We start from the raw sequence: 17,727 nt of genomic DNA on the forward strand, positions 1-17,727 counted from the left end.
CTTCGGGTTAGGGCAACACTCTCAGGCTTAATAAACACGTGAGATCTATTTTGTATGGGGTTTATAACAAGTTATTAAATGATATAATATAAAAATAGTTGTATATATATATATATATATATATATATATATATATATATATATATATATATATATATATATATATATATATATTATTGTATATATATATATATAAACTATGTGCATAGATGATTATATATAAACTTATATATATAAATGTGCATATATGTATATATATTTAGATATATATACATATACATACATATATATATAGATATATAGGTAGTCGTAAAATAAAAATTGTTTTAAAAAAAAAAAAAGGAAATGTAAAAGTGAAATTTAAACCCCGCCCCACTTCTTTTGGGAATACATCCATAATCAGAGTATTTAAATAGATAACTATGTAAAAATGTATATAAAAATGAATATATATATATATATATATATATATATATATATATATATATATATATATATATATATACACATATATATATACATATATATATATATACATGTAAGTAGAATTGTATTGATTTTTTTTAATCTGAATTAATATAGTTAGGTATAAAGTTAAGTTTGGAATACTGTTGTGTAATACTGGGCTTATGTAGAGAAATTTCATAAGAGGGGTTTTAATGATTAGGTAAATTAGGAAAAAAAAAAAAGGGATAAACCATTAAGTTCTTGTAGGGCCAAGAGGGCCAAATCAAGTAAAAGATTATAAAGTGAATTTTAAACATAGATGTTTCAAATTAAATAAAATGTTTTAAAATTACCAGGATAATTAAATTAGGAATCCTAGTGGATTAGGTAGATAAATAAGAATAATTTTAAAAGGGTATATGGTCAAGATTAATTCGCCATTTTGGAATGTTAATTATTTATTAATGAAGCTTAGTGGATTTCCGTTTTGGGAGAAATCTTAGTTCATTGATAACTTAGTTACCCTCTCTTCCTAAATTGGATTTAATTACCTGACTGACTCAAACATAGCTATGACCTGACCCAAAATGCATTATTTATTTAAGTTAATCGCACTAAGTTGCATTATTTTAATTTAGTTAGTCGATAATTAGTTAAGTATTTTAAAAAAAAAAATTTCCGTTCGTGCCCTAAAGTTGGGCATGACACTTACACTAGGAGGATCATCTTATTTCTCACTTCTTTATTGATCTTATGTATGAAATATTTTATATTGATTTTAATAGTTGATGCATTTTACAAGAAATGAATTTATTAAATTGAATATATAATAGATTTATGATGTTTCATTGAAAGTTTTTATTAAGTTTTGTGTGCAAATTTTATATTTAAAGATTCAATAGTATGTACATGTATATTTTTTTAAGTTCAATATTATATTATATATTTCATGTGTATCTCATTCAACAACATAGAAATGTTACTATTTATAGATGTTTTTTTTTTTAATTTAGTAAAATAGATTCTTCTTTGACATAGAGTTGTATATAATTCATGTATATCTTTATATATGCAGGAGCTCTTTGTTATCATGGATGTATTTGACATAGATGAACTATTAGGTAAAAATCCCCCACCACAACCCCCTCCTCCTCCTCCTCCACATCCACCACCACCACCACCTCCACCTCCACTTCCACCCCCTAGATTGGATGAAATTCGTTTAAGAGAACGAATTAATGAAAACCTACAAGTGATTGAACAAAACATTGCTGCTATCCAAAATGAGCAAATCACGCCACCCCATCTTGTAGAGTTTGCAAAATCAATGCAAACTGTTGTCGAGTCAGTTAGATCTGTTGATTCTCAATTAGATCAATTTCATAGACGATGACAAGAGTTGTGTGATTTTTATGCCGATGGTTTAACTTATAGGCAAATCACTGATTTGAAAATAACCAAAGCTCATTTATGTCCATATTTTACTAACCCAAAAACAAGAGAACCAATGCAACCTAACCAGAAAAGAATTTCAATTAGGTGGTGTGTGCATCCAGAAATGGCTAGATACTTTTGGGATAGATGGTGGATGGTTTTTGATTATCCACCACATCGTAATTATGAGATCCCTTTTTATTGTTTGAAGAAATTATACTATGAGTTTGTAATGAACCAAAAACCAAATTATTTTAACATTAAGTCATTCTAGGGTGTTGGTCATGGAATGCCATAGCATAGATTAGGGGCATGGAGTAATAATCCCCTACCGGATCCACCCATAGTTCCACTTGTTGCTCCATCGATTCCTGCAGATGTCCAAAATACATCATTCATTTCGACATTAGATGTTTTGACTTCCCTCACAGGTAACCTGAGTGAGCAAGCTGCTCACATGGCATCTGCTCCTCGATGGATGCCACATATGTGTTCGAGTTGTCATGAGACGTGTGTAGGTCCTACTGCTGCTGTAGGATCTACTTCAATTCCAGTTGAGCATGATGCAACAGATGATAGTATGATGACATCTTAGATGGATTTTCTTTGCTCGAATGTTCATCTTGACTAGGTATAGATATATATATACATGTACATGTCAATCTTTTAATACTTCATTAAATATAGGTATAAACTAAGTGCATCTCTTTTTTTTATACAATCTAATACTTCATTAAATAAATTTTGTTTATGTAGATAAGAACTACACCTAATATTAGAGTCAATATTGCATCTACTGGAACACAACTCGGCACACCTTATGGGGTATAGTATAAATTTCTATCTAGACATTGTACTAACTTTTTAAGTTAATATGTTATCATCGTATACTATATAAATTTTCATGTTGATACATTGAATGCTTCTTTCTCCAAGATTCAGGTCATGAGGGACCCTCTACATCACATCAAGAAGAGGGTCTGACTACTGTGACACCATCTATGGTATGTATCTTATAATTCTTAAATTAAATATGAAATCTTACAACATTGTAAGTTAACTTGAAATTATTTAGTACACATATATATGTTCACTAAATATGATCTCATTAAATGCATGTATGCAGGTGGACACTACCATTAGGATAGGTTATCCTCATAATTTTGCTTAGAGCCAATTTGAACAAACATCAACATCCTTTGAGGTATTAATATGTAATACTTAATTTGATCTTATTTTGACTCTTAATTTAAGATTTAATTGGACACTTTGAATTTGACCTTGTACAGGAGTTAGCTAGCACTACATTTGGTGTTGCTACTACACAAGATACTGCTAGAGGATCTGATGAGCATATGATAAGTTTGTAACTTAATTTATGAATTCTACTATATTTGATAAATGATTCTTTTAATAGTTAATTTCAAGTAATATTTTAATATTATTTTTTTATTGTATAGCATGAGATGGGTGGATCTGGACCACGTCCCGGGGACAAGAGAGATACTGCTAGAGGATCTGATGAGCATATGGTAAGTTTGTAACTTAATTTATGAATTCTACTATATTTGATAAATGATTCTTTTAATAGTTAATTTCAAGTAATATTTTAATATTATTTTTTTCTTATAGAGCATGAGACAGGTGGATTTGGACCACGTCCCGGGGACAAAAGACCACAGGATGTTATTGATGATAGCACTTAGATTTTACTATTTATTTGGCTTTGATATGTACTTTTTTATGGACTTTACACATTTGTTTACATGTGCACATACTTTATATATATGGATAGTTGCATAATAGGATTAGATCATATATATTTTGTGCATACTTTATATATTTTGTGCACATTAGATATTATGTGGAGTGAACATCATGTTACCATCTAGATATATATATGGATTAGATATTATATGGATTATGTGGACTTGAAATTTTACTGTTTATTTGGCTCTGATATGTACTATTTTATGGGCTTTACATATTTGTTTACACATGCACACATACTTTATATATATGGATAGTTGCATAATAGGATTAGATCATATATATTATGTGGACTTGAAATTATGTGCACATTAGATCATATATATTGACTTGAAATTATGTGGACTTGAAATTTTATTTATGGAAGTTGTGCTTAAACAACTTTATAGGCAATATGTGGACTTGTAATTTTATTTTTGGAATTTCATTTAAATAGTTCTTGTGATTAGATAAACTAAAGGTGCATACATCATGAACTAAGTATCAAAACATATCTTATAATTATAACATATTCTAAATTAAAAAGTATCAAAACAAAATTAAAACATAATTATCTCATTCATAAATTTGACCAATAGTCTCTCATTTATGTATATTGTACACAAAATGTAATAAAGAAGACATATCTAAAATAAAATAAACAATCTATTTAAATTATAATAATAAGTATTTATATCTCTCAAAATACAACATAAAGTATGCACAAACAATAGTAGTCATTGAGGCCAATTCTACTCTGCGAGACCTGGAAAAAATAAATACATATGATTAATTTTTATAATCAGGATGCATTGATTTAAAATACAAAGGGATTTGCCTTAAGGGTACCAAAATTTAACTTATTTGTAATTATTCAAAATGAAACATAAAGTATGCACAAATAACTTTGTTTTCATTGATGCCTTCTACTTGTGGTAGACCTGAAACAAAATTTTACTAGATTAGAATTTATAATTATGATGCATGATATAAAATGCTATATATAATATGCATCATGACTTTTAAAAGGGAGGTGGATTAAGGGTTTAAATTATAACTTACTTGATATTCATTTCGTTATACCATCTGCATCCTCTCTCTTTTGCAAAGCATCTATAATTGTCTCATGCTCTTCCATAGAGAGAGTCCATAATTGTTTATTAGCACGCCTGCCACGATATCTATCCAATTTTATATTAGTTTCCACTACCAAATGCGAGTAATGTATAATCTTCTTCTCTAATTCATAATCTTCAAATGCAGGCAATCCATTCTTTCTTGTTAGATATTTGCGTAGCCAAGTGCCAACAACAACCACAAATCCTGTTGGATAGTCATAACCATCATCATCTACTCGAGGAGTGGTTAGCTTATGTTTTGGCTCTACACATCGAGCCAACCAATACTTTGTCCCCTCTTCATTGTCCTTTAGTGCAACAACAGCATAGACATGTCCTATGCACAAAACAATTTTATTTTAATATTTAATGAGAAATAAAAATAAAAATATACACTATAAGATTTCATAAATATGTACTATTTAATAAATCAAAACAAATTTCAAAAATAATTTTACCTTGTTGTATAAGATCTGAAATACGATCATAGTCATTTGATGCAAACATTTGATCCATATCTTCATCAGTTCTTTCATGCGGATCATTTGCATCTATGGGTGTCAATGATCTTTGTTGCCATTCTTCAACCCATTCTTTATTCTCACAAAATTCCCAATCTCCCGAAACACAAAACTGACAAAAGAAAGCAAGTTGCCTTATGAATATAGTCCATGTGTTTGAATTAGAACTCTTAAATGAATGCCATTTAGCTGATCCAATGATGGTATTTCAATCATGTTGAATAGGAATACTATCTTCCTCTATCAACCAGAAGAAATGTCGAATTGCAAAGTTTTCAGTTGATCCTTTTGACAACTTTGAATTGCACCAATCTACAACTACACGAGCATCTATGAATTTCACTGCATCCTCGAATTTCAATTGTTCTCTAGAAAGAGCTCTTTTTATACAGGCACCAGCTCCATCGTGTTCCCCCTTACCATGTCCCGCTTCAAAAAAACTCCATAAATGTTGGGCATTGGTTATCTTGTGAACTTTGCATAGCCAATAAAACATTCTTGTATTTTTGAATTGTCCAGTGCAGTTATCTGACCATATTATATGTTGTTTCATGTCAATTTCTCTTTCCTTAAGATTATCATAAAATACCTCGAAGCAATGTTGAACAAACTTTGAAGAGTGTAATCGATTATCACTAACATAGAAATGATACTCCCTCAAAAAATTTCTGTTATCTTCTGTACTATCATAGTCATGTCTATATATAATGTGCACAAATATGGCCACTTGCACCGAGTTGTAGTATTGTGATTGAGTTTCCTTTTGTGGTTTTAGAGTATAATTTTTTGCAAAATCCACAACTGATACTATTGTTCCAACTGGAAATGTGTTCTTGCATATGCGAAATTGTCCATCAAGCCATCAGGCATGTTGGGAATGTTTCACATATTTTGGAACAATATGAGTTTTAAACTCACTAATAAATGCATTAACACTATTCTGTTTTGTAATCAATTCTAAACGTTTCCCCATCTTTCCATCCTTTAGAGGGTATTCTATATTTTTAAATCTCCTAACATCAACCATTTTTTGTCCAAACTCAGATGAAACATGTTCATGCAAACATTCACCTATCGAAGAATAGTTCCCACATAAATTGCAAAGGCCATAAATGCATGAACTGGAAAGAAATAATTGTTCATTAGGTGGTTTACAAAATAAACTTCCAATAAAATCTTTTATAGTTTCAGGTGGAACATAAACACCACAATCCTGCACAAGATCATTACCATGCAACATACAACGTATATATCAAAAAACATCATAATAGTAACGAAACTGAACATGTGTTTTACGGGTCAGTGCAAGAAGATGAGTCCACTTTTTGGCCAAAAAGTGGAAGTGTTTTCCCTGTTTTTCAGATTTTGTCTCACTTGAGCTTAAATTTTGAAACACTTAGAGATTGAATCTTGGAAAAAGTCAGTAATATAAAAGATAGCTCTCTGAGTGTTCTTTTCAAATATGTAATTTATTTTAATACCCACATAATAAAAAATAAATTTTTGAATGGATTTCTAAAAACTATGTTTTAAAAATGTCTGTTTCAGGACCATACCATGCATGTGTATGACCCACACTTTTTGACACAATTAAAATTATTTTCTCAAACCGTTTTGGGAAATGGTTTGTAACACATTGAAGATTGATGAGCATATTTTTCTATATTTTTTTTCAAATATTTTTTTTTAATTAATTTTTTAATGGCCGTAATTATCTTTTTAAAAATTTGACGTGTACAACCCACATAATTTGACGTAAACTTAGCATTTTTTGATTTTTTTTTTTTTAAATTGAAAATATTTTTGTGTAGATTGATGACATATAATTTTTTTTTCAAAATTCATTAAAATAAATAAGTTATTAAATTAAGAAAATTAGTTAATATTTCAAATTTATGAACCTGATTTAGTATAAATTAAATGAAAAATAGTTAAAATAATTAATTTTTAAACTAATTTACATATTTAGAATCTAGACAGTATAATCTGAAATGGGCTTCAATTCCGTATAAAAATTCTTTGATTAGAGGCACGTAAACTATTTCATTTCATCATATTTGTGCTTTCATTCATGGAGCTTTGAATTTGTAGGTTAATGTCTCAGGTGTGGCCATCCCAGGCCTATACAGGGCCTAATCCCAAGGCAAGTGGCGGGTTGTGAATTCAAATTTTGCATAATAAAACGGGGGCCCGTTTCATTTTTTGCCCGTTGGATTTAACAACGGGCCCCCGTTATTTAAATAACGGGCCCCCGTTTCTAAATAACTGTTACTGTAAAAAAAAAAATAGATTGCATCAATTTACCACACTATCATTGAAATCCGTACTGACAAAGATTTTTTACATCATTTGGCAGTACTTTTTAATATTTTTTACACGATTTTTTGAAGAACTCAATAAAAAAAATATTATTTCTTGAAGATGAGTTTGTAAAAATGGGTTCTAAGCAACGTCAAAAGAAAAAAAAGAGGACAATGACAGTGGACGAAATTCAAGCACAAAGAGAGGAGGCAAAACGCCAAAGAGATCGAAGATCACAACAACAGCAATTGAATAACACTTCTGAAGCATCTAGTTCAGTGCCTGTTGTAGATGGGACCATTGAAGACATCATGATGGATGCAAAAAATGTAGAACCACACACGGGTATGACTGTTGATGCAAATGTTGATGTGGATGTGAGTCCTGGTATGTTTTTAAATCCTGATGACTATGATGCCAATCAAATTGCTGATTTAAATGAAGCTGGATATAAATTTCATACACCAATACGAAAAGAAATAAAAATTGAAAATATTACACCACCCTCTCTAAAAGAAAATGAATGTAATTTGTTTACTATTGATAGCAATGTGGTAGATAATCTTAATGGGTTAGTTTCTTGGAGACAAATTAGAACACATGCAAACAGATTATATAAACAATTTTTCTATAATAAAAAGTTAGGATTCCAATGTCAATTAATGCTATAATTAATAAAAATGTTAAAAATGCGTAAAGTCATGAAAAAAATAGGTATTTATGCAAAACCAAAAAGAAAAGATGAATCATATAAGCAAGTTGTATCTACTGTTGCCAGTGCCATCAATTCTATAGGAAAAACAAGTCGATCTAAAGATAAGAATGCAGCACGTAGAGTTATAACGACTGCTATAGTTGACAAAATGATTGTTAGTAAAAGAATGTTAAGTGATATAAGTGGCTATTTGAACTTACATCGTAGAACCTTGTCAAGAGGGGCCAAAAGAAGAGACACAATTGAAATTGATCCACTAAACCATTGTTGGATTTTTAGTGGTAGACTTCAAAGGTCGGACATGAAATTAAATGATGAAACTAAACAATTAATTGCAAAATTTTGGCATGATAACACTAGAGTTTCATCAAATGCTAGAGATGTTTTAAAGTTAAGGGTGGGATCAAAAATTCGTGATCCTCATCCAAAACATTTTCTTGACATGACTCAAACTGAATTCTTTAAAAAATTTAGTGATGAATCCGTGTTAATGAATTTACGAATTAGTCAAAGACCATTTGAAAAATGCAAACCCTGGTATGTTAAAATCAATAAACAAAGAATATCTTGTTGTTGTAAAACTCATGTCCAGTTTCATTACTATTATGATGTTTTTCGATATATTCGTTGTATGTTGCATGGTAATGATCTTGTGCAGGATTGTGGTGTTTATGTTCCACCTGAAACTATAAAAGATTTTATTGGAAGTTTATTTTGTAAACCACCTAATGAACAATTATTTCTTTCCAGTTCATGCATTTATGGTCCTTGCAATTTATGTGGGAACTATTCTTTGATAGGTGAATGTTTACATGAACATGTTTCATCTGAGTTTGGACAAAAAATGGTTTATGTTAGGAGATTTAAAAATATAGAATACCCTCTAAAGGATGGAAAGATGGGGAAACGTTTAGAATTGATTATAGAACAGAATAGTGTGAATGCATTTATTAGTGAGTTTAAAACTCATATTGTTCCAAAATATGTGAAACATTCCCAACATGCCCGATGGCTTGATGGACAGTTCGCATATGCAAGAACACATTTCCAGTTGGAACAATAGTATCAGTTGTGGATTTTGCAGAAAATTATACTCTAAAACCACAAGAGGAAACTCAATCACAATACTACAACTCAGTGCAAGTGGCCATATTTGTGCACATTATATATAGACATGACATGACAATACAGAAGATAACAGAAATTTTTTGAGGGAGTATCATTTCTATGTTAGTGATAATCGATTACACTCTTCAGAGTTTGTCCAACATTGCTTCGAGGTATTTTATGATAATCTTAAGGAAAGAGAAATTGACATGAAACAACATATGATATGGTCAGATAACTGCACTGGACAATTCAAAAATGCAAGAATGTTTTATTGGTTATGCAAAGTTCACAAGATAACCAATGTCCAACATTTATGGAGTTTTTTTGAAGCGGGACATGGTAAGGGGGAACACGATGGAGCCAGTGCCTGTATAAAAAGAGCTCTTCCTAAAGAACAATTGAAATTTGAGGATGCAGTGAAATTCAGAGATGCTCGTGCAATTGTAGATTGGTGTAATTCAAAGTTGTCAAAAGGATCAACTGAAAACTCTGCAATTCGACGTTTCTTCTGGTTGATAGAGGAAGATAGTATTCCTATTCGACATGATTGTAATACCATCATTGGATCAGCTAAATGGCATTCGTTTAAGAGTTCTAATTCAAACACATGGACTATATTCACAAGGCAACTTGCTTGCTTTTGTCAATTTTGTGTTTCCGGAGATTGGGAATTTTGTGAGAATAAAGAATGGGTTGAAGAATGGCAACAAAGATCATTGACACCCATATATGCAAATGATCTGCATGAAAGAACTGATGAAGATATGGATCAAATGTTTGCATCAAATGACTATGATCGCATTTCAGATCTTATACAACAAGGTAAAATTATTTTTGAAATTTGTTTTGATTTATTAAATAGTACATAAATTTATGAAATCTTACAGTGTATATTTTTGTTTTTATTTCTCATTAAATATTAAAATAAAATTGTTTTGTGCATAGGACATGTCTATGCTATTGTTGCACCAGAGGACAATGAAGAGGGGACAAAGTATTGGTTGGCTCGATGTGTAGAGCCAAAACATAAGCTAACTACTCCTCGAGTAGATGATGATGGTTATGACTATCCAACAAGATCTGTGGTTGTTGTTGGCACTTGGCTACGCAAATATCTAACAAGAAAGAATGGATTGCCCGCATTAGAAGATTATGAATTAGAGATGAAGATTATACATTACTCACATTTGGTAGTGGCAACTAATATAAAATTGGATAGATATCGTGGCAGCCCTGTTAATAAACAATTATGGACTCTCTCTATGGAAGAGCACGAGACAATTATAGATGCTTTGCAAAAGAGAGAGGATGCAGATGGTATAACAAAATGAATCTAGTAAAATTTTGTTTCAAGTCTACCACAAGTAGAAGGCATCAATGAAAACAAAGTTATTTAAATAGACTGTTTATTTTATTTTAGATATGTATTCTTGATTACATTTTGTGTACAATATACATAAATGAGAGACTATTGGTCAAATTTATGAACGAGATAATTATGTTTTAATCAAGTTCTATTCATTATATTTGTTAAATGATACTTTTTAATTTAGAATATGTTATAATTATAAGATATGTTTCGATACTTAGTTCATGATGTATGCACATTTAGTTTATCTAATCACAAGAACTATTTAAATGAAATTCCAAAAATAAAATTACAAGTCCACGTAATGCCTATAAAGTTGTTTAAGCACAACTTCCATAAATAAAATTTCAAGTCCACATAATATATAAAGTATGCACAAAATTTCAAGTCAATATATATGATCTAATGTGCACATAATTTCAAGTCCACATAATATCTAATGGGTACAATACACATAAAGTATGCACATAATATATATGATCTAATCCTATTATGAAACTATCCATATATATAAAGTATGTGTGTGCACGTGTAAACAAATATGTAAAGCCCATAAAATAGTACATATCAGAGCCAAATAAACAGTAAAATTTCAAGTCCACATAATCCATATAATATCTAATCCATATATATGTCTAGATGGTAACAGGATGTTCACTCCACATAATATCTAATGTGCACAAAATATATAAAGTATGCACAAAATATATATGATCTAATCCTATTATGCAACTATCCATATATATAAAGTATGTGCACGTGTAAACAAACGTGTAAAGTCCATAAAAAAGTACATATCAAAGCCAAATAAATAGTAAAATCTAAGTGCTATCATCAATAACATCTCGTGGTCTCTTGTCCCCGGGACATGGTCCAGATCCACCTGTCTCATGCTGTACAATAAAAAAATAATATTAAAATATTACTAGAAATTAACTATTAAAGGAATCATTTATCAAATATAGTAGAATTCATAAATTAAGTTACAAACTTACCATATGCTCATCAGATCCTCTAGCAGTATCTCTCTTGTCCCCAGGACGTGGTCTAGATCCACCTGTCTCATGCTATACAATAAAAAAATAATATTAAAATATTACTTGAAATTAACTTTTAAAAGAATCATTTATCAAATATAGTAGAATTCATAAATTAAGTTACAAACTTACCATATGCTCATCAGATCCTATAGCAGTATCTCTCTTGTCCCCGGGACGTGGTCCAGATCCACTTGTCTCATGTTGTACAATAAAAAAATAATATTAAAATATTACTTGAAATTAACTATTAAAAGAATCATTTATCAAATATAGTAGAATTCATAAATTAAGTTACAAACTTACCATATGCTCATCAGACCCTCTAGCAGTATCTCCTCTAGCAGTATCTTGTGCAGTATCAACACCAAATGTAGTGCTAGCTAACTCCTGTACAAGGTCAAATTCAAAGTGTCCAATTAAATCTTCAATTAAGAGTCAAAATAAGATCAAATTAAGTATTACATATTAATACCTCAAAGGATGTCGATGTACATTCAAATTGGCTCTGATCAAAATTATGAGGATAACCTATCCTAATGGTAGTGTCCACCTGCATACATGCATTTAATGAAATCATATTTAGTGAACATATATATGTGTACTAAATAATTTCAAGTTAAGTTACAATATTGTAAGAGTTCATATTTAATTTAAGAATTATAAGATACATACCATAGATGGTGTCACAATAGTCAGACCCTCTTCTCGATGTGATGTAGAGGGTCCCTCATGACCTGAATCTTGGAGAAAGAAGCATTCAATGTATCAACATGAAAATTTATATAGTATACGATGATAACATATTAACTTTAAAAGATCTAGTACAATGTCTAGATAGAAATTTATACTATACCCCATAAGGTGTGCCGAGTTGTGTTCTAGTAGATGCAATATTGACTCTAATATTAGGCGTAGTCCTTATCTACATAAACAAGATTTATTTAATGAAGTATTAGATTGTATAAAAAAAGAGATGCACTTATTTTATACCTATATTTAATGAAGTACATAAAAAGATTGACATGTACATGTATATATATCTATACCTGGTCAAGATGAACATCCGAGCAAAGAAAATCCATATAAGATGTCATCATACTATCATCTGTTGCATCATGCTCATCTAGAACTGAAGTAGATCCTGCAGCAGTAGTAGGACCTACACACATCTGATGACAACTCGAACACATATGTGGCATCCATCAAGGAGCAGATGCCATGTGAGCAGCTTGCTCACTCAGGTTACCTGTGAGGGAAGTCAAAGCATCTAATGTCGAAATGAATGATGTATTTTGGACATCTACAGGAATCGATGGAGAAACAAGTGGAACTATGGGTGGATCCGGTAGGGGATTATTACTCCGTGCCCCTAATCTATGCTGTGGCATTCCACGACCAACACCCTGGAATGACTTAATATCAAAATAATTTGGTTTTTGGTTCATTACAAACTCACAGTATAATTTCTTCAAAAAATAAAAAGGGACCTCATAATTACGATGTGGTGGATAATCAAAAACCATCCACCATCTATCCCAAAAGTATCTAGCCATTTCTAGATGCACACACCACCTAATTGAAATTCTTTTCTGGTTAGGTTGCATTGGTTCTCTTGTTTTTGGGTTGGTAAAATATGGACATAAATGAGCTTTGGTTATTTTCAAATCAGTGATTTGTCTATAAGTTAAACCATCGGCATAAAAATCACGCAACTCTTGTCATCGTCTATGAAATTGATCTAATTGAGAATCAACACTGACTCGACAATAGTTTGCATTGATTTTGCAAACTCTACAAGATGGGGTGGTGTGACTTGCTCATTTTGGATAGCAGCAATGTTTTGTTCAATCACTTGTAGGTTTTCATTAATTCGTTCTCTTAAACGAATTTCATCCAATCTAGGGGGTGGTGGTGGTGGTGGTGGTGGTGGTGGTGGTGGAGGTGGAGGAGGAGGAGGAGGGGGTTGTGGTGGGGGATTTTCACCTAATAGTTCATCTATGTCAAAGACATTCATGATAGCAAAGAACTCCTGCATATATAAAGATATACATGAATTATATACAACTCTATGTCAAAGAAGAATCTATTTTACTAAATTAAAAAAAAACATTTATAAATAGTAACATTTCTATGTTGTTGAATGAGATACACATGAAATATATAATATAATATTGAACTTAAAAAAATATACATGTACATACTATTGAATCTTGAAATATAAAATTTGCGCACAAAACTTAATAAAAACTTTCAATGAAACATCATAAATCTATTATATATTCAATTTAATAAATTCATTTCTTGTAAAATGCATCAACTATTAAAATCAATATAAAATATTTCATACATAAGATCAATAAAGAAGTGAGAAATAAGATGATCCTCCTTCTAGTGTAAGAATATATAGCATGGAAACAATATTACTAAGACAACATAATATTTTGTTAACTTTAACTTAAAGTTATTTTGAAAAATGCACGTGTGTGTTTGGATGCTCCATATTTCTAGTGTTTTAGTGTACACATGATAATTTATTAGAATTCAATTACATAGTTTTGAGATAATTGCCATCAATTCATATTACATTGATTAGTCTTTAGACAATCTTAAAAAAAAACTAATCTCCCATGACTATAAATGACATACTTAAAACATATTATATTCTAAGTGGTTGTCATGTAAAGACAAAACATCAAAACTTTTGAAGAGTTAAGCATATTTCACCATTAAATTTCTCCCATAATCAAATCTACACAAAATTATAATTTACAAAATCTTCAAAAAATATTATTTCCTATAAATCATTTATTATAAAACTCCGCAATCATTTGTTTTCATATATAATCTTTCTATAAAATTTAAGATATCAATCCATACACAAATTCTCTTACAAAGTTGAATAAGAAATGAAACTCTTACATAAAAATCAACACAACATGCCAACAATAAAAAACAAAATTAACCTTGCAATATTTACTTTTAAAATAATCAATTTCAACAATATTTTACACATGCATTTATAATTATCAACTAGAATATTATTTTGACTAACATTCCAAATAAAATTCCTAAAATACTATATGATCCTTATTAATACGCATCCATAATATTTCTTTAACGGATACATCTCCTTCAAATCATCACATCGTAATGCTTTTTATTTTAATAATTGAAAGCTTTAGGAATGCGCTCACGCACAAAGGGGTCCACTATCATACTTGCAAGCACTTAATTATTAAGTCAATGAACAAACTACAACTCAATGAAGCTAAAAAAGTGATGAAAGCCTATTTTTAAATATCCCAATTCCTTTCGTTGACCTAATACTTTTAGTGGCAACCATTTTAAAATTTTGTATTAATCAAAGAGAATATTTTAGGGAAAAAATGCAGTGTTGGCACTTTATGAAAATAAAGGTTTTTAAGACTCTAGAGACTTGTTCATCACAATATTTTATTGTTTAATATGCAAAATTTTGAAAGATTTTGATATGTATAGACAAATTAAATTTTTCATATAATTAGAGGTGGAATCAATTTTGAATTCTACCTCAATGATTGAGGGGATCTTACAATTTTGACTTTAAATATAGCTTCATTTATACTCTTTCATAAATAAACTAAAATAGAAGCTATAAAGAATTGCTAAATTCTAGCAATATATGTGTATGCAAGCAAGCATAAAAATAGGATGTAAGGTGCTTAAATTGTTTTGAGAGATCAATGGAGTAGATTGATTGAAAGGATTGTGTGCATTAGAAGCTTTCAAGTGGCAACTTATGTTTGGTGCACATGAGGAGTTCATGATCCAAGAAATTTTTGAGGAAAAGGTCTTCTTAGGGGCGTATACACCAAGATGTTATAAAAAAAGGTAGCCAAATGACCAAAAAAAGATAAACACGAGTGCATTATTGGGAAATTCATTTAACGCATTTGAGGTCTTTTTTGTAGTGATTTTTTCTTACACTGTCCTAGGCTTGTTTACACTATCGTAGGTTCATTAGGACTATCCTAGGTTCATTAGGATTGTCCCAAGTTCATTATGGCTTTCTTAGGCTCATTAGGACTTTCTTAGGTTCATTAAGACTGCCCTACATTCATTAGGATCATTTGAGGCTCATTGGGACTATCATATGTTCATTGTGATTGTCCTAGGTTCATTAATTTAATTCGTGTGTTCATTAGGACTATCTCACATTCTCAAATAGCTTCAACTAATATCTTAAATTAACTATTTTAAAAAAAAATAGCTCCTTAACAATTTAATATTATATACAATCGAATATGATTTCAACTTCAAACCTTGTGCACCTTTTAAAACCAAAAGATGTTGTTAAAACCATTCTTCTAATATTAGCTTAATCATAACATAATCTAATAAATCTTCCTCAAAATATCTACCAACTTCAAATCATATATTAAATCTTTTATAATATAAATTACATTCTAGATATACCAATATACTTCTAAAGATATTCAAAATACTTCTTGAGAATTATATTTTTCAAATCTTTCGGATGTATATATAATTAGCACCCCATTTAGAAAACTCATTATCAACCAACATTATAATTCAAGAATATTTTTTATTTTGTATTAATGAATTATATATTTGGCATATTAGCTTCCTTTATGAACCTATGTAAACCAAACTCCAATTTTAGTAACTTATCTAGCTTTGCTCTAAAATTGTGTCCATAATTGATCCTTTTATACCATCACATGACATAATAGGACCATAATAGGACCTTTATGCCATGACATGGCATAAACCTAAGCCTAAACTTTCATATCTAAAATTTGAAGAGTAATGTTAATTACTTTTAAGGTTATACTAATTTAGTGGTTACTTTTGTATTGCCTAATGAGGATTAAGAACAATTTAGGTACATATGTTCGGTTTTATTCCAATTTCATTTTCGAACATTTTTATTTTTGTTTCCATTTCATTTTCGGTTTATTGTTTGTGTCGATTTCATTTTGTTAATTATCTAGGTTTGGTTTTGGTTTCTAAATTTGTTGATTACGGTTTAGGGTTAACTGTTCAAAAATATTTTAGATCAAAATCAAGAATTTACAAATATAAAAAGTAATTTATTTATATGCTACTATTAAAAAAAACTAAATAATACACAAAAAAAAAAGAAAAATATACAAGAAAATTATGAAATGTGAAAATAGATGACTGAATGTGTACCTGGGATAGTGGTGGAGGCTTGAAGTGGAAACCACAGCATGGGGGCCCGTTTTTGATCTCTTCTTGTCAACTCACTATAATAGTGAAAATGAAAAATTGTCCAAAAAAATGGTAAAAATAGAATTTCAAAACGAGCCCCCATTTTTTAAAAATGGGCCCCCGTTTTGTTTATAAACGGGGGCCCGTTTTGTCCATAAACGAGGGCCCGTTTTGTGAAAAAATGGGGGCCCGTTTTATTTGGCTTCGGCACCCCGTGACCTTTCGGCTCGGGAGGCCAAACCGTTAACGGGCCCCCATTTTTTTGAACGGGCCCCCGTTTTTTAAAAATGGGGGCCCGTTTTACGGAGCACGTTTTCCAACACGCAGACTTCCGTGAATTTGTGACTCATTAGCTTGCACATACCCTTACAACAACAAGATATTCTTTGTTTATTGATTTTAACATACCAGGGTTTGCATTTTTCAAATGATCTTTGACTAATTCATAAATTCATTAACATAGATTCATCACTAAATTTTTTAAAGAATTCAGTTTGAGTCATGCCAAGAAGATGTTTTGGATGAGGATCACGAATTTTTGATCCCACCCTTAACTTTAAAACATCTCTAGCATTTGATGAAACTCTAGTGTTATCATGCCAAAATTTTGCAATTAATTGTTTAGTTTCATCATTTAATTTCATGTCCGACCTTTGAAGTCTGCCACTAAAACTCCAACAATGGTTTA

At 30.4% G+C, this 17,727-nt stretch overlaps 1 protein-coding gene and 1 long non-coding RNA gene across 3 annotated transcripts in view; both read right to left on the bottom strand.

Annotated features, from left to right (window-relative positions):
- The window catches only part of LOC131070605 (disease resistance protein TAO1), a 103,818-nt gene that overhangs the window by 24,680 nt on the left and 61,411 nt on the right, over positions 1–17,727 (bottom strand). The window lies entirely within an intron of this gene.
- On the bottom strand, positions 12,138–12,545 carry LOC131858053 (uncharacterized). The gene is made up of 3 exons (XR_009358856.1): positions 12,477–12,545; positions 12,277–12,354; positions 12,138–12,191 (listed from the first exon to the last, which is right to left on the bottom strand). It is a non-coding gene; the product is annotated as an uncharacterized LOC131858053 (long non-coding RNA).

The sequence above is a fragment of the Cryptomeria japonica genome, chromosome 9 (assembly GCF_030272615.1).
Source record: "Cryptomeria japonica chromosome 9, Sugi_1.0, whole genome shotgun sequence".
Lineage (NCBI taxonomy): Eukaryota > Viridiplantae > Streptophyta > Pinopsida > Cupressales > Cupressaceae > Cryptomeria > Cryptomeria japonica.